We start from the raw sequence: 23,950 nt of genomic DNA on the forward strand, positions 1-23,950 counted from the left end.
AGGTCCCTCCTGGGCTAGTCACTGCTGGTCGGTTTGTTTGACCATTCAGGTATGAGCTGATGGTGAGCCTACAGACATATTGCCTCCCTACTAGGAGAGTGAGACCAGCAGCAGTCAGTGCAGCTGCCACCCACTGCAGGTGAGTGCCCTTTCCTGAAGGAGGTGAGGGAGCTGGCAGCACTCTCTGAGCTGGCAAGCTCTGCTGATATTTGAAAAGGGGTCTCCCTCCCTCTTTGCTTGCTTCACCACCACCACCACCACCACCTTCCTTGTCCCTTGTTGTCGTCATCATCATCATCATCATCATCATCATCATCATCATCTCTATCTATCTTTGTCACTTTTCTCTTGGTTGTCTTTCATCCTGTCTTCAATCTGGAACATTCTTTCACCTTATCACAGCCGAGTGCTGGCTTTTCCTCACTCTCATTATTCTGTACATCAGTAACCCTCAATAGCCACCAGCTTGCTTCATTCCCTAGCTAACTGGAAAAGTTAAACTGGGGAACATGGCTTTTTTCCCCTAAGCCCAGCAGGGTCTTCTGTGGCCCTCGGGTGGCTCTGTCCATTAATGATTAGAGTTCCTTTCAAACTCTACTGTTGCTTCTCCCCATCAGGGCACAGTCAAGTCAAGCCACTTGACTTTGCTAGTGCAGGCCACCCACCCTTCACCTACAAAGGAGCCTTCCAGATAACTGTTCCCTCACTCTCTCCACTTCTCTCCCAGCTGCATCAGTAGCCATAACAGAGAAAGAAGGCTGCCACCGTGAATCTAGCCTGCTGTTCCTTTCCTCATTAAAAAGTGTCTGGAGGATTTGGAAGGTCCCTTGGGCGACCAGTTCTTAAGCTGCTTGTGGCTACATCTTGGTTTGAAAACCCTGCCTTTCAGGGCTCTAGGCCGGTGGGGTCGCAGGCAGGGCAGCGCAGCTTCTCCTTTAAGACCAGAGCTGCTCGTCGCTGTGAGTGTGAGGGTGTGTGAGTGTGCGGCGTGCGTGTCTCCTCCTCCCCGAGTGACACAGCAGTGAGAAATGCCTATCAGTAACTTAAACCCCCGAAACTCCACCTTCCGGGCGCGCGGCGCGGAGCCGGGCGGTGGGAATGGAGCGAGCAGATTGAGGCCGCCACTGCAGCGCCGCCAGCATGAACTTGGCCGCGAGCTGAAGCGACGGGCGGCGGGCGGGCGCGGGGGTACCGGCCGCTAGCCAGGGGGTGATCTTCAATCCGCCTGGGCCATTCGGCGGGCGCCTGGGTAGGCTGCCCGTGCCGGCGGCCGCCCGCCCCTCTGGCTCTGCCCTGGCTGCTGCTGGAGCTCCGCAACACGGTAAGGGTGAAGGCGGGTGCGGGAAGTCCGACTGCTCCAGTGGGGGGACTCTCGGGTGCACTTATAGTCCCCAATTATAGTCTCCATCTTTTAGGATCCGGGACCCTGGGATGCTGTGAAATGGGAGACCCCAAAGTTTGCTCTGAACACACGGCCCACCTGGTGCTGGGGATTGGCTACCCCCCACCCCCTCAAACTGGCCTAACTGGGGTGAGCGCAGGTCTCTATGCCCGGGGTCTTTGGCCTCTGTCTTCTTTTAGGCTCCCCTGAGGGCATCCAAAACTGGGCGGAGGCGGCTGCATTCCAGGAAGGAAAGGTATAGAGGGGCTCAAGCTGCGCGGGCTCCCTGGGCTAGGTTAGGCTATCAAGAAGCACCTACTCCATCCCCACACCCCTGGGCCACTTGCTCACTGCTCAAGGTGTCATCAGAGACACTGTCTTTTCATGCCAGCTTCCAGAGTCCAGCAGTGGGTACTGGATGAGGAATTCCCCGGCCCCAAACTGATTTGCTGCTGCAGAGCAAAGTGGTTGTGCGTGTTGCCCTGTGCTTCCCCCACCCCACTTGCCAACTCCTCCTCATGAAAGCAGCCTGGAGCAGAGCTAGGGGCCTGAGGCAACCCCTGCTGATTTCCCACCCAACGTTTCCAGAGCCCCTGCGCAGGAATTGGCGCTCTAGGCTCCCGGGCATTCTCTCAGCGGCAGAGCCGGCGCCAGGCTCTGCCTAGGGCGGGTGGGAAGCCCCCCGGAGCGCCGCCAAATACTTTTCTTGCCCACTTGGCTTGGCCAGGTTCCGTCCTGATGCAGCCAGTCCGAAGCCTGGAAAGCTAGCGGTGCTGCCTGATTCTGATCCTTGATTAAATTCGGACTGAGCGGACACTAATAGGATTACCCAGACTGAAAACTCGGCCCTAAAGCCATCGGAACCTGGGCAAACAGACGCGCCTCCATCTGGGGTATTCACTCCCTGCTGGGCTCCTGCAGCTGGGTGCGGCTGAGTCGGGCACCCAGAATGTGGGTGTGTGAGCGAGGTCAGGGGCACAGGGTGGCTAGGGATCATGGGGAGACTGGATTCCAGTTGCTGGGGTAGCCTGTCCTTGTTGTTTGGCAGGAGAAGGAACCCCTTAGAGTACTGTCCCCAAGCGAAATGTTCCTTTTGCGGATAGCTGACCAAGGCCGGTTCCGGGACATTGTCTGTGAGGGCGAAAGAGCCTTGTGGAGGAGAGACAGTCGTGCTGTAACAAAGACGCAAAGTCTCCGCAACCCTCAGCAATTCTCAAAGAGTTTGCTAGGGAAAGGGCCACGGTCTTCCAGAGAAGACCCCCGCGGGATTCATGTTGCCTCCATCGGTCCGGGCCATGGCCGCTACTCATGTTCCCTGCCTGCGGTGGGCGGATTAGGAGCATCACAGTGGCTCGGCCCAGTTTCTTGGTAGGCGCAGGCTCTCGCTCTGGTGCTCACTGTCCGGGTGGGGTCTACCATGCACCCACCAGGGCTTCCTGGCTGCCACCACTGCTCTGGGCCCCTGGAGGCCGCGCAGCTTCTTTCCTTCCCTCCCTCCCACCTCTTCTTGTCTTTATAGATTCCCCCCTCCTTCCCACCCCCGCCGCCGCCGCCGCCAACAATCCGCTTTATAAAAAGCCCCTTTGTTTCCCAGGAGGCTGGAGAGAGGGAAGGGGAAAGGGACTCAGAGGCAGAGGGCGGGGGAGGCAGCCTCCAAGTAGCTTCAAGCCGCTCGGGACAGGAGGGCTAGTGTAGGCAATGGAGGAGGGGGGGTCTGTATTTTGAGGGCTCTCTGTAGGAACCCGAGAAGTCGCGGAAAGCTCTTGTTTCTGACGCTCTGTATGCGCTTGGTCTGCCGGCCTTGGACACCCTAAATCCCTGCATCTAAGACTGGCCCGCTGCACAGTAAGCAGGCAGGAGCCAGGCGGGAGGCGGCGAACGCTCAGAGGGGTGGGCAACTGCCGCAGGTTCTTGTGATGGCAGGACTTGGGCATAGGGGGCGCCCTTTCCTCGGTTTCACTTTGCTTTGGGGCTCCCCTCTCAGTCCCAAAACCTAGGGTGGCTGACGCGCCTGTAGGCGGCAGAGACGCTGGTAATGGCTTGAGGCTTTAACCACCTTGCAATCTAGCTACATTCCTCTTCCTTCCTGCTCCCCACTATCATATCCCCCCACCCCCAACACACACACACACACACACACACACACACACACACACGACAGGACTGAAACTCTCTGAGGGTGCCCTTTGTTTGAGGCACCTCTAGGGTAGTCTGGGACTGGAAGTGAGAATGCAAAAGCGGCCTTGGACCATGCATTGGCCTGTTGCCTTTATACAAACACAATGTTGGCAACTAGGGGTATCCAAAACGCACCAGCATCATTTTTCAGCTGCATTGAGGATTTACTGGTCCCTGCCCCTTACACCTGCTCCCCCAGCCCCAACCCACCAAATTTGGGAGAAAACAGGGCTTGCCCTGGGCAATTTTAAGTCTGTTGTTCCAAGAAACCTTTTATATCCCATCAGCCTGCTCCTCCAGGCTTCTCCAAAATGGTCCACTTCTCTGCACCTGAAGTTCCTCTGGGAAGATAAGGCTACTGATAAGAAAAAAAAGGGGGGGGGGGCTACAAGTAAGAAGTGGGCGGGGCCTAACTCAAGCTGGTGGATCTTAGGGCAGTCCAGTTCCTCTTTATCCCTCCTTGACTCTGCCCCTCCCCCATTCCCCTTTAATCTGATGTTGAAGTCTTTGTGAGTGTGTGTGCCCGCGCTCATTCCTTTTTGCATATCTTTCTCCTGCTCCACTCCCATCTGTGGAGTTTATTGATAAGTGTGTTGTCTGATCATCTTTTGGACTTTAAAGTACTAGGTTAAGTGGTACCCCCTGACACACACACCCAATTACATGTAAAAGCATAAAAAAGTAATCAAAGGGTGAACTACTGGTTCACCCTTCTCCCCCATTTGTGCATCTCTTCTGGAGCAAGATCATTGGAAAATAAAGCTGCTGATGTGCGAGATGGAACATATGGTACCTCCATAAGAGAGAAGCTGAAATGGCCTTGAACCTGCTGGACAGACCAGCTGTTTGCTGCCAGCTAGAGCAGCTAATCAGCTTTTTCCCCTTAAAGTAACAGCCCTCTTTTCTCCTGATGACCGGTAGCATATTAAATAGGATGTTCTCCAGAGGGGAAAGTGATGGGCTTCTATATTGTTTTGTGCTATTGCTGATCTCTAGTGCTTCTTTCCTGCTCTCAGGGCTGCCTGAATGTTTCCTCTAGTATCTGTGAGAATGTTGCCCATAGTAGAATTTGGGAAGAAAGAGATGGAGCTGAGAGTGCCTGGAAGAAATGTATCTGCCTTGTACCTACGGGTGTTGGAAATGCTAGCAGTGCTTCCTTTAGTCTCTTTAAAAAAACATCTTAAGAGTCGAAGAGCTTCCTTCCAAGATCTCCTTTAAAACCATCCTCTTCCGGTGATGACCATTTTCAGTTTTCCTTCAGTACAATGTGTTGGGGGTGGGGGGCAGTTTGGCGTTGGAAGAAAGGCTTTAGAAGATACAAGGAAATTCCATGTTAGGAAATCATTAGCAAAGGGTGACTTTGTCTGTTTTCCTGCCACTGACGCTGACAGTGACACAGATGTGTGGGTTGAAACAGGAACGTCATTGAATTTTTAAACTCAACCAGGAAATAGCCTGTTGCTGGAGTTGATGTGGGGGTATGCATTCACTGCATATTAAGATAGGAGATTTGTTGTTGCTGATCCTTTTCAGTAAGAAAAAGGAATTTTTAAACCCAGCAGCATGTTTAATGTCTTTTTCCCACCCTAAATTTGACCAGCTAAAGTCTTAAAATGCACCTGTTAGTGGATGATGCCCAGGAACTGCATTACTGTTTGGGGTTGTGAGGTGGACAAAAATTGATTGTAAACAAGTGGTTCTTCTGGCAGCAGTTGGACTACTTCTTTTGCATATGTAGTAAACATTAAGAGTTTCAACGATTTTGATTTCTTCTTCTTTCCCTGTGGCAGTATATGACAGACTAGAAGCTGGTAAACATTGTTTTGTTTTGTTTTTTTCTAAAAAACACCCATCTTCACTTAATAGAGGGATCGGGGTCAAGTTTGTCCTCCCTCCTTGTTTTCCCAACATAGCCCTGAATCTGATTGCCTTCTAGTTCTGAAGTATTGGGATTTGTGAACAAAACGGTCATTTTCTGGGAAAATGACACATAAGTTCAGCCTTGTCATTGGGGAAAACAGTGAGACAGATAAAGAAGTGGAGCTAAGATTTTCAGAGGCATTGAGGAAAGGGGAATTAAATATGGCGGAAGGCCAATCAGAATAATATTAAAGTGGGAAGTGTCCCCTCTCTTATGTCTTTGCAAATGTGAACTTCTAACCAAGAGTTGCAAGGGGGCTGAGAGGCAGCCCAGCGTACCTCTTGTCCAGTGCTCCTAATCCAACCCTCTGGGGGCCTATTGATGGCAGGCCTCCTAATCACTGGGCTGGTCTACAGATAACAGGATCTAAACTCTTTGAAATTAGACTGGCATATTTCCAGAGGACTCATTAAATATAGAGCAGATTTGATGCCTTGCAGTTATTTAGCAAAGGTTACAAGGACAAAAAGGCCTACTATCCACATACATACATGACCCACTGGGGTATGGATTCAGAACTCGATGCTGAACCTTTTCTTAACCCTCCAGTTCCAAGGAATGGTTCTAAAGAACACATTTCCTACTTTAAAGATTTGGGAAGAGTGCAAGAATCTGCCACTGTCCTTCTTGATGTTAATATTGATTTTTTTAAAAAGGGTAAGGGTGGACATAATGAAGAAAGACCTTTTATTCTCTCAGTTCTTTGGCAATTATCTTGCTGCCATAAATGTTGATACACATATAATGAATGTAACTAAAAAAATTCTCCTTATTCAAGCAAAAAAAGCTGACTGTTTGTTGGAGCAGATAGAATGCTGAGAGTGTGAATAGACCAATCCAGATGTCACTGGTGAGGGAGATAAATGATGGAGGAACAGGAGCTGTTTACTATGGTTCAGTACAATAAATCCATTCCCATCTTACACCTCTACCACCACCACCACCACCACCACCACCACCACCACCACCACCACCACCAGGGTAACCCTAGGCAGCACCAGTCAAATAGACAGCAGGAAGGAAGCATTGCAAAGATTAATTGGAATCAGTTTGATTTTTAAATTTTTAGACAGCAAATCCTTAAATATCTTTAGGACTTTGAGAAGGGAAATTTCTCAAGTGGAATGTTCTGGTATATGTTTATTACTCGTTGCTTGTGTTGTTCCATTGTTCTGGCTGTAAATGTAGCAAAGGAAGAGGAAAAGGCCTCCTGGAGCTGGAGGCTGTTAGTCAAGGAGTTCCCCACCAAGGTGAGAAAGGCAGCATTATACCATATTCATATACATCCTGTGGGGTCCTGCTCTCAGTTACCAGCCAAGAGCTGTTATTCCTGGAGCATGTATCTATCCAAAGAGAGCAGATGGAAGCAAGAGTTGAGCTTCTTGTCTGCCCTCTCTCCTCTCCAGTTGTTCTCTCCTCTGCCCTCTTTCCTGAACTTCCTTGGTTTCCTTGGAGCCTCAGGTTTTCTCCTAAAATATGACCTCCCTGATTTCCAAACTACTGGACATGTTACAATCTAAGAGTCCCCTGGGGAAAGAAACCGGACCAAAGGCATTGAACTCCCCAGAGTAAAGGCTTCCAGGGACACAATCTAAGGAGGTCTTGGGCAAAAGAGGGCAAAAAGCTCTTTGCAAAATCTGTGGAACTTCTCTTATCCAGATACACATTTTTGACCTTCTCTCATTGCCTCAAACTTTAGACATCCCACCGTCTACTCCACTCTAGTCCATAAGACAAGGACCTTACCTGGCCCTGGAGGAAGTTCACCTGACTGTGTCTTTTGATCTTGATTTTGCAAGTGATTCTTTCTGTACTGTGATGTCTAAGCCCCAGTCTCCCTGTAGTTCCTTACTTTCTCTGGGTAAACTGCTGTCTGTTCTGCCCAATCAGCCACTGTATTTTTCTCTTCTATCTGTGGGAGTTTCTGGACACTAGACCATAGGGATACCTTTCTGCTGCTTTTAGAAGAGGTCAAGCAGAAGGGCCAAAACTACTGAATGAAATGGCTTCTGGGAAGAGTCTGCTGGCCCTGGCTTGTGTTTCCTATCTGGGGAGGAGAGTGTGGGCCTTTAACGACTAAAGACATGGCAATAAAGTGCAATACTTTGGGGAATCCAGAGTGTTCTGTTCAATTGGACCAAGCCCCACACTGCTACCCCATATGTTATCCATTCATAATTTTCCATAGGATTTCAGTCTGAAAAAAACACTACCTGCTTCTTTCAGTGGCACACTGGCACCTCAATTGCAAAGGAGATTGGGACCACAAGTCTGCTTGCCTCTCTGATGGCTCCAATTAGCAAATAGACCATTGTCACTATACCTAAATGATGGAAGGTAAATCCCAGAAAAGACTGAGGCTGGGAAAGCTGCCCAACGTTTCCAGGAAGCTATAGAAAGGCTGCTGGGGGACGCATATCTGTCCTCCAGTTCTTGGGCATGTCAAGAAGATGCCTTTTGCTCAGAAGTTTTAGTAGGCATGTATTTTTTTCAGGGCAGATCTAAAGCAGTGAGTGGAGATGCAGGGTATAGAAGAGGAGTGTTCTGCATTGTTCTGTATGGTAATCTACCCTGTATCTATGTGTGCTGTTCTCGGTGTGATCAGAATGGACAGCACAGATGCAAGACTGGAGCAAACTGGAGAGGAAGCTACAAGTTAATGATCCATCATGGGCCTGGCCACAGGGCCTCTAAAGGGATAATATTTTACCCTGGAGTCCAGTTGGGAAGCCAGTGCTATGGAAAGTTTTGCTGGGTGGTCTTTGCTGGCATTTGCAGAACCTTGTTTGGGTTTCATTCTCAGGGAGTTTGCAATGTTAATATCTGGCTCTGGAAGTTCCAGCACTGACCTTGGAATTCAAAATGGGACGGTAGTTTTGGTGTAATTGCCAACATCACATGCTTTGTGAGTCTGATTCTGAAAGACTGGCATGCATTATGCTAGGTTTTCGGAGGAGGGCACAATGTTTCTAAGCTGCATGTCTGTCAAGGATTAATTTAACCTCTAATTACTACATTTTCTTTGCTGTGTGTTGCATGAACATGTTACAACAAAGCTCAAAGTATGCTATTTTATTTCACTGCCACTCTAAAATTAATTTCAGGGATTTGGAGTCAAATCTGACCCACTTGGTGTTAAAATAGTTGTGCTGACATTGGAATTAAAGTGAACAATATGGTTCTTTCTAAAGATGCCCCAGCCATGGAATAAAGAGCTTGATTGTGTTAGTTGTAGTCACAACCCTCAAAGTAAGCCCTTGGCAGTATCAAAGAGTGTCACTACAGTAGTAATCCCATTGGGAACTAAACACCCCTAGGGAGTACCAGAAGCTGCCTGTATATTTTCTAGGTGTTCTCTTGGGAGCAAGAGTTGGGTCTTGAGCAGCAGGACAGCCCAGGGGTCCTTTTCTGCCCACTAATAATACAAGGTGAGCCTCCTAAAAGCCAGCTGTGGGCTCAATCAGGTCCAAGATGAAACTCATGGTGTCTCCAGTTTGCTTACCCTCCTCCTAGTCACTGTTGGATGTGCCCCTCGCCCATTCTATCTTTTCTTAAACATGCCAGATTTGTCAAGGATGGTTAAGTAAAAACATATAAAATATGAGGATGGTTACTGTATTGTGGTGCAGAGTGACTTAGATTCCCATCCTTGGGCACAGTGTCTCAGCCTTGCTTTCATTATTAATCTGGAAGGGGAGGAATCATGCCAGTTACTTGAAAGCAGAGCCTACCTAGCAACTTGAGACATCATATAATCAAACAAAACAATTGTGATATATTAATCATAAAGTGTGGCAGTTAACATTGCACTTCAAAAGATGCACTGGTCAGTGAGAACACATTCTTGTGACTGGGAGAAACCCCCAGAGTAATGGGGGAAGTACACTCATCCATCTGTGCTGTAGGCACATCTCTGATTCCAACTAAAGACTCTTTGGGCCTGTCCCTTCCCCTTTCTAGGCTTCAGTTTCCTTATCATTACAACATAGGTCTGAACTAAGGTAATCCAGGACCATCCTCAAGCCCTGGCATTCCACGATTGGACCATGCATTAAAATATAAGCTGCTTGAAATGTCTGAGAGTGATGCATAATGAGCCATCATTTTATATTGCCGAAAACTTGAATGCACAGGGGTTTTATTTTGCATGGGGTTGGAGGTCATAGAGACTGTTCACTAAAGGAAAGCAGTTCTAGAGATTTGGTTAAAGATAAAATATTGGCACTTCTTTTTATATGAGAAAAGAACAGAAAAGGAAGAAGACCTCTCATCTTTACACGAGGAACTGAAGACAAGTCTTACATGCCAAGGGCTCCCCAGGAAGTTACTAGACGCTAAATCAGCTCAGGCCTCGGGAGCCCCATCTTGTACCCCCACCACATAGTTAAACACCATCAAAAGAAACATTTTGACCCCTAGTTACATGTGGGCCTGCAGTTGGAAGAATAGAGAACTGAGAGATTTTTATTTCTAGCTATCAAACAGTAGCTTATGAGGAAGACAATTTTATCTCTCACCTCTTCCCCTAACACCCATGAGTTGTTCTCAGTCAACAGTAAATATTGAATTTTGTTGGTCTTGTACCAATGCCCAATTTCAAATAAAACAGATTTTATGAATAATGGGGGGGTGGTCCTTGGGGGCTTGTTATTTGAAATTATTTCATTTTAAACAGATGGCTGTTTTAGGTTTGACTTCATGTTTTCTAATTTTCATTAGAGAAAGAAAAAACAACCCTAAGCAACCCCACCCTTATTTTTGTAATGAGTAACAGTTTGTCTTGTCTAAAAGAAGCTTTTAGTTTCTCAACTGTTTGCACCCAGAGTGCTCAGCCTTCATTTGTTTGCTTTTGAATCATGTAACTGTGTTGTTCACCTATAGTTCATGAGGGGCTTACAAAGTCTACCCATCTCATCTGTACTCTGACACAAGCTCCAAGATGCTTTCTTCCCACTCCAGCCCCCACCCCATCCCTTATAGACTAGGTGGGGGTAGAGTCTGGACTCTGGTCTTGGTGGGGAAATAATGCGCAAGCTTCTAATCTCATCTTGTAGCCCTGGGCTTGACCCTGTTCTCTTTGTGCCTCATCAGTCTATCACTACACTGAGGGAGAATCTGGGGATTTCTTTCCTTGTTAAGTAGGATCCCCCTACTTGAAGGATATGACCTGTCAATGTGTGTGTGTGTGTGTGTGTGTGTGTGTGTGTGTGTCCATATGCAAATGGGTACATGCATATACCTGGGCTAGTATGGAAGCCTGGGGTCAATATCAGCTGTCTTTATTCATCACTTACCACCTTAAGTTCCATGTTCAGTGAGAAACTCTGACTCAAAAAGCTGATATCCACTGAGCTATTTCTCCAGGCCCACATTTTGTTATTTCTATAGGCAACATCCAATGGTGTTTCTGCAAGAGGTAGGTTGATAGCTGAATGACTATATTTTTAAGTATGTAATGCCTCTATTTCCTGAAACATGTGTTGTTCTCTCCTCTTCCTCAGTGGGACTGCCACTGGGCTGTCTGCCTGCTCTCATTAGGACAAAAAAGAAGGGTATGGTATGAGACTGGAGTATATGCTAATATAATCAATTGGAGAACTGCTCAAAAGTTATTTAGAAAAATGGATACAACAAAGATTTTTATAAGTCTGCTATGTACAAGGCATTATAGGGGGTGTGGAGGGATGGATGGATATAATATGAAGTATTTAATACCCACTGTGAAAATAAAGATACAAATGAATGACATGTCCAGGATACAAAAGCAAACAAAGCAGAAAAATAACTATGAAAATTGTTCAATAATGGAGACAGTGATAGAAAAAAACTAAGTAAGATGTATAGTATCTGAGATGACAAGTGCCTTGAAGGAAAATAAATCAAGGGAGTTAACGAGTGCCAAGGGAGGATGAGGTGTTCAATAGAATGGCCACAGATCTTGGTAAGGAAGAACTGAACAAACTTTGAAAACCAGAGTGCTATCTAATAGGAATAATTTAAGCTGCAATAACATAAAATAAGCAGATTGAATTTGTTTGAATGATGTGTTTTTATTTAACACTCTGTATGTAAACTATTCTTCATGAAATCAACACATAATTAATAAGATGTTCTATACTCTTATTATTCTGTCTTTAGATTCTAATATGTTTTACCTTCACAGCACAAGTCATTTTGGACTAGCTAGATTTTACATCTTTAATAACCACACACAGCTAGTTGACATGCTTATTAGAGAACACACTTCAGTTTAGATGTCCTCATTTTAGAATGTCTCTAACAAACTTCACTTTATAGGGTGATTCTTTGCTGGGTGGTTTGAAATTGTTTAGCATGTTAATTCACTACTTATTAATTTGCATAGGTTATTTCACCGTGAATATTTCATGGCCTTTCACATTTTCATTTTCATACATCTGTTTGTTCTCCACGCATTCATCTTTTCCTCACTCTCTCCCAAATTTCTCTTCCTGAATGCAGTTCTCTGGTTCTTAGGCTTTCTGCCTGTACTGAGTGGGCTTGAAGAGTGTTCAACAGAGTAACTGGCATCTGACAAATGGTAGGGACTTTAAGGAATAGTAGTAGTGAGTCCTTTGTTCAGTTTTGATTTGAAAGCTATCTAAATGGCGTTGCTGTTTTCTATATGCCAACATGTACCTGGAAATGCCTGTCCTCTGGCTTCTTAGACAGTCATCTATCAACCTGAAACATGTTCTGAGCATGAACACAAAGGTCTTTATTCTTTGCTCTCTAGACCTTGTCTTTGGGGCATCAACTGGTCATTTGCAAGCTTTTTATATTTTTTTATTTGACATGAATGCAGACTTTCTTTAAAAAAAATAATTCCAAATCTTATTTTCTTAATCTGATATGACACAGCGAAACACAAAAGGGGGAGACACAAAATTCATCTTAAAATTGACAGGCTTGACCACTGCTTCAGTGAATAGGTTTTGCTCATACCACACACAGCCAGCCACACACATACACAGCCACCCAGGAGCCTTCAGGAACCAGGTGGTGGGTCAGTAACCCCTGCACTAGCCTCCCTGGTGGCTCTGGGTTCCAGTTGGCCACAAAGCAATAAATACAACATGTTACATGCAAGGGAGGTCATGGGTGACTAAGGAAGAGACTGGTCTTTGAGATCTGCTTTCTTGTACAACTCTTGTACAATCAAGCACAGTGCCAATATTTCAAATATTGCAAAGAAAAACATGCGTGTGTGTGTGTGTGTGTGTGTGTGTGTGTGTGTGTGTGTGTGTGTGTGTGTCCTATAACCCCACATCTGCTTGTGGACACTCAGATACTTTCAAGTATGCATGGACAGAGCGGTGACAAGGACCAGGGAGGCTGAAAAGATATTAGTGTGTGTCCACCCTGGAGCCTGGAAGACAAGCTTCAGCACAGACCCTGAAGGCCACCAAGCACAGGAGCCAGACTGACAGGAAAGCTCCACAGGGGACATGTTTGTATATGTTATCCTTCACCCACACCTCCACTGAATGCTGACTTTCTTAATCACCACCAACACCACCATCTCGATAGAGGACTTGACTGGCATGTGTAAATTCCTGTCACAGAGGTTACACCCACAAACAAAAAAGAATAGTCCCAATAATTTCTGAATACCTTTGCCACATTTTCTTTGTATTTTATCTACCTCATACAGACAAATCACACACACAAATTTCTTTCTCAAATTTGTGGGAGAACAAATTATAAACACAGTGCTCTATTGTCCCCAAGATGCTTCAGTATATATTTCCTAAAACCAAAAGTTATTCCTATGCAGAAACACAGGGTGTGAGTCAAAATCAGGACTCTAACATTGCTACTAACCTTTCTCAAGGATGCAATCTGGAAGCCTTGTTATAATTTTGTAGGTTAAACCCTTACTTAGAGTTACTAGGATTATAGGATGGCACCATAGGATGTAAGAGGACACATCTTGTTCTTAGAGACTTACTTTTTAGATACAACAACCATTCCATTCATGCTGTGAATGAAATGCTTGCATTTGTATCCCCTCAAAATTCATATGTTGAAATCTCAATCCCTAAACTTGTATGGTGGTATTAGGAATGAGATGCTTGAGACATGATTAGGTCATAATGGTGGAATCATCATGAATTGTCTTGGTATCCTTATAAAACAGGCACAATCAAACCATTTGGCATCTTCTTCCATATTAACATACATGTAGACTGCTATATGTGAACCCAGAGTCAAATTCTTACCACAAGTTAGTCCCACTTCCAGAACCATGAAACAAAAATATTTTTGTGGAAGTTAAAAAAAACAGATTTTTTTCCAGTTTTCCTAGCCCATTAAAGCATAAGAAAATCTACTATGATGGAGTGCAATTGGCTGTGACTTCAGTCTCTAGTCTGGGATAATATCTCAGCTTGGTTTTGTGTTTTGAAGCATTGATGTGTTTGAACAGTACAGACTGGTTATTTCACAGAATGTCCCTTAATTTTGGTTTGTTGTCTGCTATTTCCTCCTGGTTAGATTTGGATTGTGTGATTTCTGTCAGGAGCCAGCCACACAAAAGTAATGATGTGTCCCCTCAGTGCTCTACATCAGGAGAGCACATAAGGTTGCTGGCTGTCATTGTTGGTGATAGTCACTTTGGTAACTTGGTCAAGGTCATATCTTCCTGGTACCTCCACTTTCGAAGCACTATTGCTACACCTTGCAGTAAAGTGTCTCAGTGGGAGGAAGACAGTCAAGACTATGCTGGTATCTTATTACTTCCCTTCCTTTTCCTCACTAGCTTAACATCACTAGATAGCCATGCCTGAGGAAAGTTTACTGTGATGCCTGCCAAATAGTGAACTTCTGATTCCAGGAATGTTTTCTATATTTATTGTTTTGCTTTCTACTGTAAGAAAGACTTTCCCTTCCCACATAATAAGTAAGTATATTTATTTATGTTTTTATTGATATTATATTTGTATATTTTATCCTAATTCATGAGTTATGATCCTTTTTATCAATATTTATTTTTGCTTCTCAGAATGCTCAGTTTGGGTTCTTTAAGTTGGCTCCTAAGTCTTTTTGTCTAATTGTTATTAATCTTCTGAACATCGCCTTCATTTGTTTAAATGGACAGTAGTACTTAGACCCCTTGATGCAGATAGTGAATGGTCATTCCTACAGGCATCAAAGTCAGCTAGGCTAAGAGATTATAACAATCAAATCATTTATAACTTTTGTCTTTATTATTTCAGTAAAGCCTATTTATCTCTCCCTCTGTCTAGGAATTTCAAGTTCACACTCATTCCTCTAAATTCCGATCCCATACCAAAGTCCATTCTACCTTTCCTCTTTTCGATTTTTATAATTCCTTTTGTAAATAGTGAGAAATCTCTGCTGTTATCCATAATATATTTACTCACTAAATCCTAGAGTACACAGAAAGTCATTTCAGCATTGCTAACCCACAGCTATGAAGAAGCCTGTTAACAAGGTAAAATAACACTTTATAAGATTCTTTTTTAAAACTTATGTCTGTACAATTCATTACTGTAAACAAATCTACCTAAGCTAGGTCTGTCACTCTGTTGATCAAATATTAAGATTTTCCCATATTTTCTTTACGTTTTATCAACCCTCCTCTACAAACATAACACATACACCCCTCAACATGCTCACACACATACTTCTTTCTCTGAATTGGGAGAGCTAATGATGGGCATAATGTTCTTTTATCCCCCAAATACTTTAAAATATATTAAAACAAAGACATTCTCTTGCAAAACCCAAAATGAAATAACAACAAAATCCCAGGATTTAGTTGGCCTCTGATTGGATTCTTTTTGCTTTCTCTAACTTTGTTAATTCTTTAAGAGGTGTGTGTGTGTGTGTGTGTGTGTGTGTGTGTGTGAAATAATAACACAGTACAAGACACAAGAAGCATTGCAACTGGGAAACCCCTGCTTGACTCTCTGCTTCCCACCTCATTCTCCCCGTCTCCTTTAAGTAGCCAACATTTTAGCTTTTCTGCACCCCTCCAAATACAAACAAAGGTGTATTTTTCCAGACCAGTGTTTTCTTTCATAAAGCATGGCACTTTATAGACACTTTCAGGCTTTGCTCTTGCAGTTGGAAACACATCCTAACAACCATTCTGTGTCAGTGCACAGAAGTCTTCTTCAATCTTTTATGAGTAGCTGCAGCGTACTATACTAGGTGTATACCATGGATTATCCAAAGCCCCTTCTCCTGGCTGTAAGTATCTTATGTTGTTTCTAATAGTTTGTACATACGCTGCTTCAAGAAACAAGCTGGAATATATGCTTTTTCATACTGTTGGAGCTATATCTGCAGGGTCGGTTCTTATAGGTGTAATAATAACACATGTGTCAAATGTAAAAACAAATGAAGTTTTGATGTGTTCCCCAACTCCCCTCTAGCAATGCATGAAAATGTCTCTTCTCCCACAGCCTCATCACCAAAGCATTTGCTATACTTTTTAATTTTGCTAAATCTGATAGGTGAGAAATGATATCTCAGTGTAGTTTAATTAACATTTTTCTAATTATGAGTAACTTGGAATATCTTTTCATATGCTTAAGAGCCTTTTTGATATTTTCTGTATGTGCATTATCTGTTAAAGTCTTTTCTTCCTTTTTCTATTGATTTGGGGGGGGGCTTATAACCTCAATTTTAAGACTTTTTGTGATGACGATAATTGGGTTTTTATCTGCAATATTTATTACAAATAATTTTTAAACTTTATTTGTTCTTCTGGATACTTGTTCTGTATGGTTTGCCAACGGTTTTGTTTTCTTGCTTGCCTGTTGTTTTGAGACAAGGTCTTATGATTCTCTTGCCTTCACTTACCCAGTGCTAAAATTCAAAGCATGCATCAGGCTCGGCTGCAAGAGGATTTTTCTCTATTTAGTTATCGGCTTTTTCCATTATCACTCTTGGACACTGAGTCACATAAGCCTTTTCCCACACTAGGGCTAAAGAACTCACCCAATTTTCTTCCAAATAATAGGATAGGACAACTTTTATGGTTGATTTCTTTTGAGGTTTAATATCATCAAGGTTCGTCCATATTGTATAATTTGTTAGAACTGTGTGCGTTCTTTGTTTCTTTTTTTGCTTTTTTTACTTTTTATTATTGTGTGTATTTTGGTACAGATGTGTGATCCACAATTGCACAGCTGCATGTACACATGAGTGGGGAGATCAAAAGAAGTAAAAATTGGTGTTGTTCCTTAAGAGCTATTTTGCTTTTTGATACAGGAATCTACCTGTCTCCATCTCCCCAGTATACCATGACCATCTTTTTATGTGCATGTTGCTTATTGTACTGGAAACACATTACCCACCAAGTCAACTCCTTCGGTCTTTTATTCCCCAAATATAGATATAACTCAGTTTGTCTTTCTGCTCATCAATTGGCAGAAAATTTAGCGATCATGAATAAAACTGTTATGAACATTCATAGTCAACCTTTAATATGGATATATGTTTTCATATCCCTTGGGTATATTCCTAGAAGAGGGATGTCTGAATTACATGGTAGCTCTTTAACACTTTAAGGAAATGTCAAACTATAATCCAAAGTAGTTGTAACATTTTATGATCTTGCCAACAATGCATTGCTATTTTTTTCACATCCTTTTCAACACCCATAGTACTTGAGTGAATATAAATTTCTATTTAATTGTAGCTTTGATTTGCGTGTTTGTTGACTGATAATGTTGAACATCTTCTGTTTGTTCATTACCCATTTGCACATTTTGTTTGGAGAAGTATTTGTTCAGACTTTGCCCATTTTAAAATTGAGTTATCTTTTTGTTCTTTAATAAACATAAGGGCTCTTGGTATATTCTCAGTACTGGAGACTCAGTAGCGCTGAGGAGCTCCATCCCATGGGTCATCTACTTATCAGACTTTTAGTAAGAACATTTGCCTTTTGTTTGTTTGTTTGTTTGTTTGTTCGTTTTTCTTCATTTATTTGTTCATGCATGTGTGACTGCACATGAGCATATGATAATGCATGGCATGGCTCTTGTAGATAGCAGAGGACAACTTTCAAGAGTTAGATTTTTTTTTCTTCCACCACGTGGGTTCTTGACAAAACTCAGGTGGTGGGGCTTGTTGGCAAGTGCCCTGATGTACTGAGCCATCTTGTGAGACCAGCAATATAAAGGTTTTGTTTCATTTCAATAAAGCCTAATTTATTTTGCTTTCCTGTCATCACTTGGACTATTGGTATTAGAAGCAATTGTCAAATTCAAAATCACAAAGATTTCATTTAGTGTTTTTTATGGTTTTAGTTCTTACCCATAGTTCTAGCTTCCATTTCTGATTTAGTTTCATTCAAAACATATTGAATTAACAAGCAATACTGTCCATAATTATGTTGTATAATGTGCTGATTACATATAAATATATTTTATAATGATTTCTAGAGTCAAATTAACATAGCCATTAGTACCTGTGGTTACTCTGTGTGTCTCTGAGTGTGTGCATGTATGCGTGCTCGTGTGTGTGTGTGTGTGTGTGTGTGTGTGTGTGTGTGTGTGTGTTGATCACATTTAAAATCTGTTCTGTGAGTGGTAAGGACACTTAAAATTTGTTCTCTCAGTATTTTTTTTTTAAATTCATGTGTATGGGGTATTTTACCTACATGTACCATGTGCACACTTGGTACCCTTAGGGGCCAGAAGAGGGTGTTGGATCTCCTGGGACTGAATTTCAGAAGGTTGTGAGTAGCTCCCAAGTAGGTGCTAGTAACCAAACCCAGTTCCTCTGGAAGAACATCCAGTGATATTAACCACTGAGCAATCTCTCCTACCCCCACTATATATATTGCGATAAGGTCTCACTATGTAAAGCTGAGATGGCCTCAAAGTCACTGGGAACTGCCTGCCTCTTTAAAGTCATGTGCCACTCTCTATTCCTGTCCTCTTAGCAGATCCTAAGAGAACAATCCAGTGATGCCAACTATAGTCATTATGCTGTATATTAGCTATCCAGAACTCAGATAGCTCAAAGCTGATAGTTGGTGGACTTTAAATATACTCAGATTTCATAGCTTCTGGCAACCATTCTAATCTTTGCTTTACAAATTCAAAGTAATGTGGGTGGTACTGCAGTCAAATATAGTCAAACCTATATCTCTTTCAGACTGTGATATATCATTTTCTTTAGGTAGAGTGTATGGGAGTTTTTACTTTTAATCTTTTAATGGTGATCAGGAATTCTTTTCTCCTGATCAATGGTACATGCCTTTAATGCCAGCACTTGGGAGGCAGAGGCAGGCAGATTTCTGCGTTCAAGGCCAGCCTGGTCTACAGAGTGAGTTCCAGGACAGCCAGAGATATACAGATAAACCCTGTCTCCAAAAAAACCAAAACAAAACAAAAACAGAACAACTAAAAGGAATTATTTTCTCCACATTCTCTCCAATATTAAGGAAAATAGCCATGTAACAAGTGAAGTGATACCTTGCTATGATTTTGACTTGCATTCCCATGATGCTATTGAACAGGATTATATACACCCATTGGTCACTTATGTGTCTTGGAGAAAATGTATAATTGGCTCTGTTGCCTATTTTGTACTCACTGAAAAAAAAGGACAAACACCATTCTTTTCCCTGTAGCTATCTAGTTGTCCCCACGCTGTTCTCAAAATATTATTTTGGGTATGTGTGTACTTGAGTATATTTATGTGCACCATGTACAAGCAGGAACCCACACAGGTCAGAAGAGGCCTTAGAACTTGAGTTACAGACAGCTGTGAGCCAGCATGTGGGTGCTAGGAATTAAACCAAAGACTCAGCCAGAGCAGTAAGCACTATTAAGCATTGATTCAACTCTCCAGACCTCCTGTCATTTCTTTATGGTAATGATTGTGTGTTAATTATCCTTTAAACATCTGGTACAATCCTTAAGTAAAATTATCTAGGTCTGAAGAGTATTATTATTATTATTATTATCTCTAAATGTATTTACTCAAGATTCATGGCTTCAGATGCATAGGTAGCAGAGGATGGCCTTCTCTGGCATCAGTGGGAGGGGAGACCCTTCGTCCTGTGGAGGTCTGATGCCTCAGTGTAGGGGGATGCTGGTGGGGTTGGGCAGGAGAGGGTTGGTGAGGGAATACCATCATAGAGGCAAAGGGAGGAAGGAGAGAGAGGTTGTGGGATGGGGAGCTTGTGGAGGGGTACTGGAAAGTGGGATATCATTTGAGATGTAAACGAATGGAATGATTAATAAAAAGAAATTTAAAAAAGAAATCAATATTGTCTTCTTCATAGTTATTCATTTCTATTTATATATTTATTTATGCATACGTGTGTATGTATGTTTGTGAGAGTGCCATTGTATGCATGCCATTGTGCAGATGTGGAGGTCCGAGAATTGTCTTTGAAAGCCAGTTCTCACTTTCTTCCTTATAAAGACAAGGTCTCTGCTGATGTTTCCGCTATGCAGGGTACTCCAAGCTAGCTACAAGCTGCTAGCAGATTGTCCTGTCTTCATCTACCATCACACCATAGGCATGCTAGGATTGTAAATGTATACAGCTGCATCTGGCTTTTTAGGTGGATTTTGAGGGGAGAACTTGAGTCATCAGGCTTGTGTGAAACTGTGTTTCCCCATGGATCCGTCTCCCTGGCCCTACTTAATTCTTTAAGGACTTACAATATTAATGAAATGTCTCCCTTTTGTTCTGTCTTGAGTTTTCATATCATGTTAAAACCTAATGTCATAAAAACTTATTGTGAAATGTTTCTGCCTATTCTGATTTCCAGAAGAAAATATATTGAATTATTAGTTTTTTATTGTAGAATTCTCCAATTAAACCTTTTAGACCTGAAGATTTTGAAAGGAGTTTCTCAGGTATGAATTACATTTCTTTAAAATTTTTAGAGATATTGAAATGATTTGTTTTGGTAATTTGTTGCATGAAAGGAAATGGTCAATTTCATCTTGTTTTCAAATTTATATATGTAGAGTTTTGAATAACATTCCCTTAGCTTTTGGTCTTTATAAGGTTTGTAAGTGATACTCTTTGCATTTCTGATTGCCCTTCCTCCTTTTTCCCTTTGCAACTTCACATGCTCTTTTTTAAAAAGTCCCTAAGGTCATTTAGTGCTTCCTGTGTGTACACGGTTGTAGGACTATCTTCTGGAACATCAGGCTACATCCCAGAATAAAACTGTCCTTTCCACAACAGCCATTGGCTGGTTGGCAATAGTGTCTCAGCTAGAGGTACACTTCCTGTGAGTATTAGGAATTTGACAAGCTTGCTCTTGTGTGGGTCTTATGCAAGAAGTTACAGTTCATGTATGTGACTTTCTTCTCATGTCCAAAAAATAATATTTCACTGCAGACATCTATTAGTTCTGTATTTTAAATCTCTCTGCTCCCTCTTCTAAAATGAGCCCTGGGCCTTGGGTTGAGGGATATAATATAATATATTAGATTAGATAGAGGTTCCATTTAGAGTTGAGCATTCCATACTCTCTTATTCTTTCTCTTCTTACATTCTCATGATTCATTGAAATGGATTTTAGGATTCCATTTGTATTTATATTCCATTTATTAGATCAGACTGTATAGTTTTCCCAGTAATTATTAAATAATTATACATAAGGATTTTTTTAACATAGCCTACCTTTGGAATTTCATCAGTTTTACTAAAATGAAGAAATTTTCCTTGCATGAACATCATGTTACCTTCCTTCTAATGGGTGGTCTTGACTATTTCCCATAGGCACACTAAATGTCAGAAGAAATGATGTCAGAGGTTTTACTTCATTCATTGGCTATGATTTATAAAACTCACGAGAAAGAATAGTTCATTATATTATCACTATTTTTTACCTGTACTGGATTTCTTCTCTCCTTTGTGAAGTCTCTGACATTCTTCTGTTATCATTTCCTCTCTGTTTAAAGGACTTCCTTCAGGCATTATTCAGTGATGGGATCATGAGCAACAATATCTCTGAGTTTTCCTTCATCTGAGAATATCTTGATTTCCCCTTCATTATTTAAGGATATGTTTTGCCAGATATATAATTTGAGGTTGACAGTTCTTTTCTTTCAGCACTTGAAAAATGTTGTGGTATTTCCTCCTGGCCTCTGTGGTTCCTGAAGAAAAGTACCTTGTCATAACCAATGTGCCACATTGTCCAGATGTTCGCCAAGAGTCGTTGTGTGCCTTTTAGTTGCTGGAAATATCAGTTTAAGTTCTCTTAGTTTGAATTTATTCTGTTTGAGATTCTCTTTTAGACTTGAATCTGTATGTTTATTCCCCTTTCTGGACTGTTGGTGACACAAACCTTGGGTCTTTGGTTACTGTTCTTGGAAGTCCCTGAGCCTTCTTTCCATCTTTCCTCTTCAGCTTCTTTTCCTAGTTTTTCCTTTCTTAGGTGCCCTCCTCACAGAAAGCTGCTCAGGAAATGGATTCTGTGACTCTATTAGTTTTATCTTTTTTTCATTTCAACTGTTGGCCCACTTTGCCTTTATTACTCTATTTTTATGTCTGTAACTTTTATTTTGTTCTTTTTTATAACTTCAGATTCTTTTTGTTTCTATTTTGTTAACTTCAAAAGTGTTGGTAATTTCATGTTGAATATTTTAATGATGGCAGCTTTCAAATTCTTATCAAATAATTCCAGTGCGTGGATTATTTTGATGTTATGGCTTAGTGATTATTGTTCCTTTTTCTTGGTTCTTGGGATGGTAATGTTTACATATATCCTAGGTATTTTTATTATTATTTTCTTTATTTACATTTCAAATGCTATCCCGAAAGTTCCCTATACTCCCCCCCGCCCCTGCTCCCCTACCCACCCACTCCCACTACTTGGCCCTGGCATTCCCCTGCACTGGGGCATATAAAGCTTACAAGACCAAGGGGCCTCTCTTCCCAATGATGGCCGATTAGGCCATCTTCTGCTACATATCCAGCTAGAGACACGAGCTCAGGGGGTACTGGTTAGTTCATATTAAATTACAGACATTTGAGTGCAATTCATTCTTCTGTTTTAACAACCAGTGTCCATAGTAAGATGTAGCATGTGAATCATTTAGATTTCAATTTCTTGCAGGGTCAAACTAACACCATTTGGGTGAATGTAGGATACTGAAGTGAAAATAGCCTTCTTGAGACGGTTCAGTGACTAGCCATCTCCCTTGATTCTGCTAACATCTTCTTTGGAGAAAGAGGAGCAATGACTTTATCCTTTGTGCCTCTGATTGAGATGAAGTGTTCACTTGCTTATTCCTACTAGAGGAGAGGGAAACAGAAATGGGACATGGATGGAGGTTCTGCTGGTCTTTCGTAGCTCCCCATTGGTTCCCCTGATGAAGGAATGGGGACATGCATGGACTCCTGTTACCTCTAAACAGGAGAATTAGAGTGCTGCAATCTGCTTACATGGGGCTAGTGGGTTAGGTAGGTGGAATGTCACCTTCCCACCTTACCTGCTGCAACCTTCCAAAGAGGAGGATTTTCCTAGTAGTGTAAATTAGAATTAAGTAGGTGTTTCAAGACAGATTTATGTAAGCCACCTTTTCCACAGCCCCTTTGAGTATGGAGAAAGGATTTTCTTGAAGCATTTTTTAAAAGGTCATTTTAGAGCAATTAGAATTAAATGGAGAATGGAGTAGAGTCTCATATACCTTTTGCTCCATCGCCAACCTGCACAGCCTCCCTCCACCACTATCCATATTCTCTTTCAGAAGGGTGCCATTTGCAGGACGAGCTGTTCAGTAGTGAAGCTACTTCACCTAAAATCCATAGTGCAAGTTATGGTTTACTCTTAGCATTGTACATTCTAGAGTTTAACAAATGAATAGCAATCACCTGTTGTACTGGAAGCACACACAGCATTTCCATTGTTCTAAAAATATTTTGTGGCCAGGAGGTGGTGGCACACGCCTTTAATCCGAGCACTCAGGAGGTAGAGGTAGGTGGATCTCTGTGAGTTCGAGGCCAGCCTGGTCTACAAAATGAGTTCTAGGACAGCCAGGGCTACAGAGAAAAAAACCTGCCTCAAAAAACAAAACAAAAATCGTTTGTGCTCCACTCTCCCCACCCTTACCTCACCTCCGGTCTTTTATGTCTCTCTCTCACTTTTTAAAAAATTTTTTCTAGCATGTGATAGACTTGGACACAGAAGGAATCTGTTTGTAGTTTGACTTCTTTTGCTCAGTGTTACACTTCTGAGATTTCTCTAGGGTTTTTTTTTTCTTTCATGATTTGGTAGCACATTTCTGCTTAACACTGAATGATACTTTGTTGTTTGATTTTACCTATTTATTTAGCCATTAAATATCTGAGATACATCTTAGCTGTTCACAACAATAATGAATAAAGCTACTATAAACATTCATGTACAAGTTTTTGTGTGGCTCTGAACTTTCCTCTGGGTAAATACCAAGAAGGTTTCCTGGTGGATCATCTAGTAAACAGATGCTTGGGTTTGT

At 42.3% G+C, this 23,950-nt stretch overlaps 1 protein-coding gene across 2 annotated transcripts in view; it reads left to right on the plus strand.

Moving 5' to 3' along the window:
* Positions 1-1,099: 1,099 nt before the first annotated feature.
* Positions 1,100-23,950, plus strand: part of Mamld1 (mastermind like domain containing 1) — a 106,877-nt gene continuing 84,026 nt past the window's right edge. For both annotated transcript variants that reach the window (XM_021188003.2, XM_021188004.2), the window contains exon 1: positions 1,100-1,321. The gene's annotated coding sequence lies outside the window, so the exon portion shown is untranslated. The remainder of the gene's footprint in view (positions 1,322-23,950) is intronic.

This window comes from Mus pahari, chromosome X (assembly GCF_900095145.1).
Source record: "Mus pahari chromosome X, PAHARI_EIJ_v1.1, whole genome shotgun sequence".
Taxonomy (NCBI): domain Eukaryota; kingdom Metazoa; phylum Chordata; class Mammalia; order Rodentia; family Muridae; genus Mus; species Mus pahari.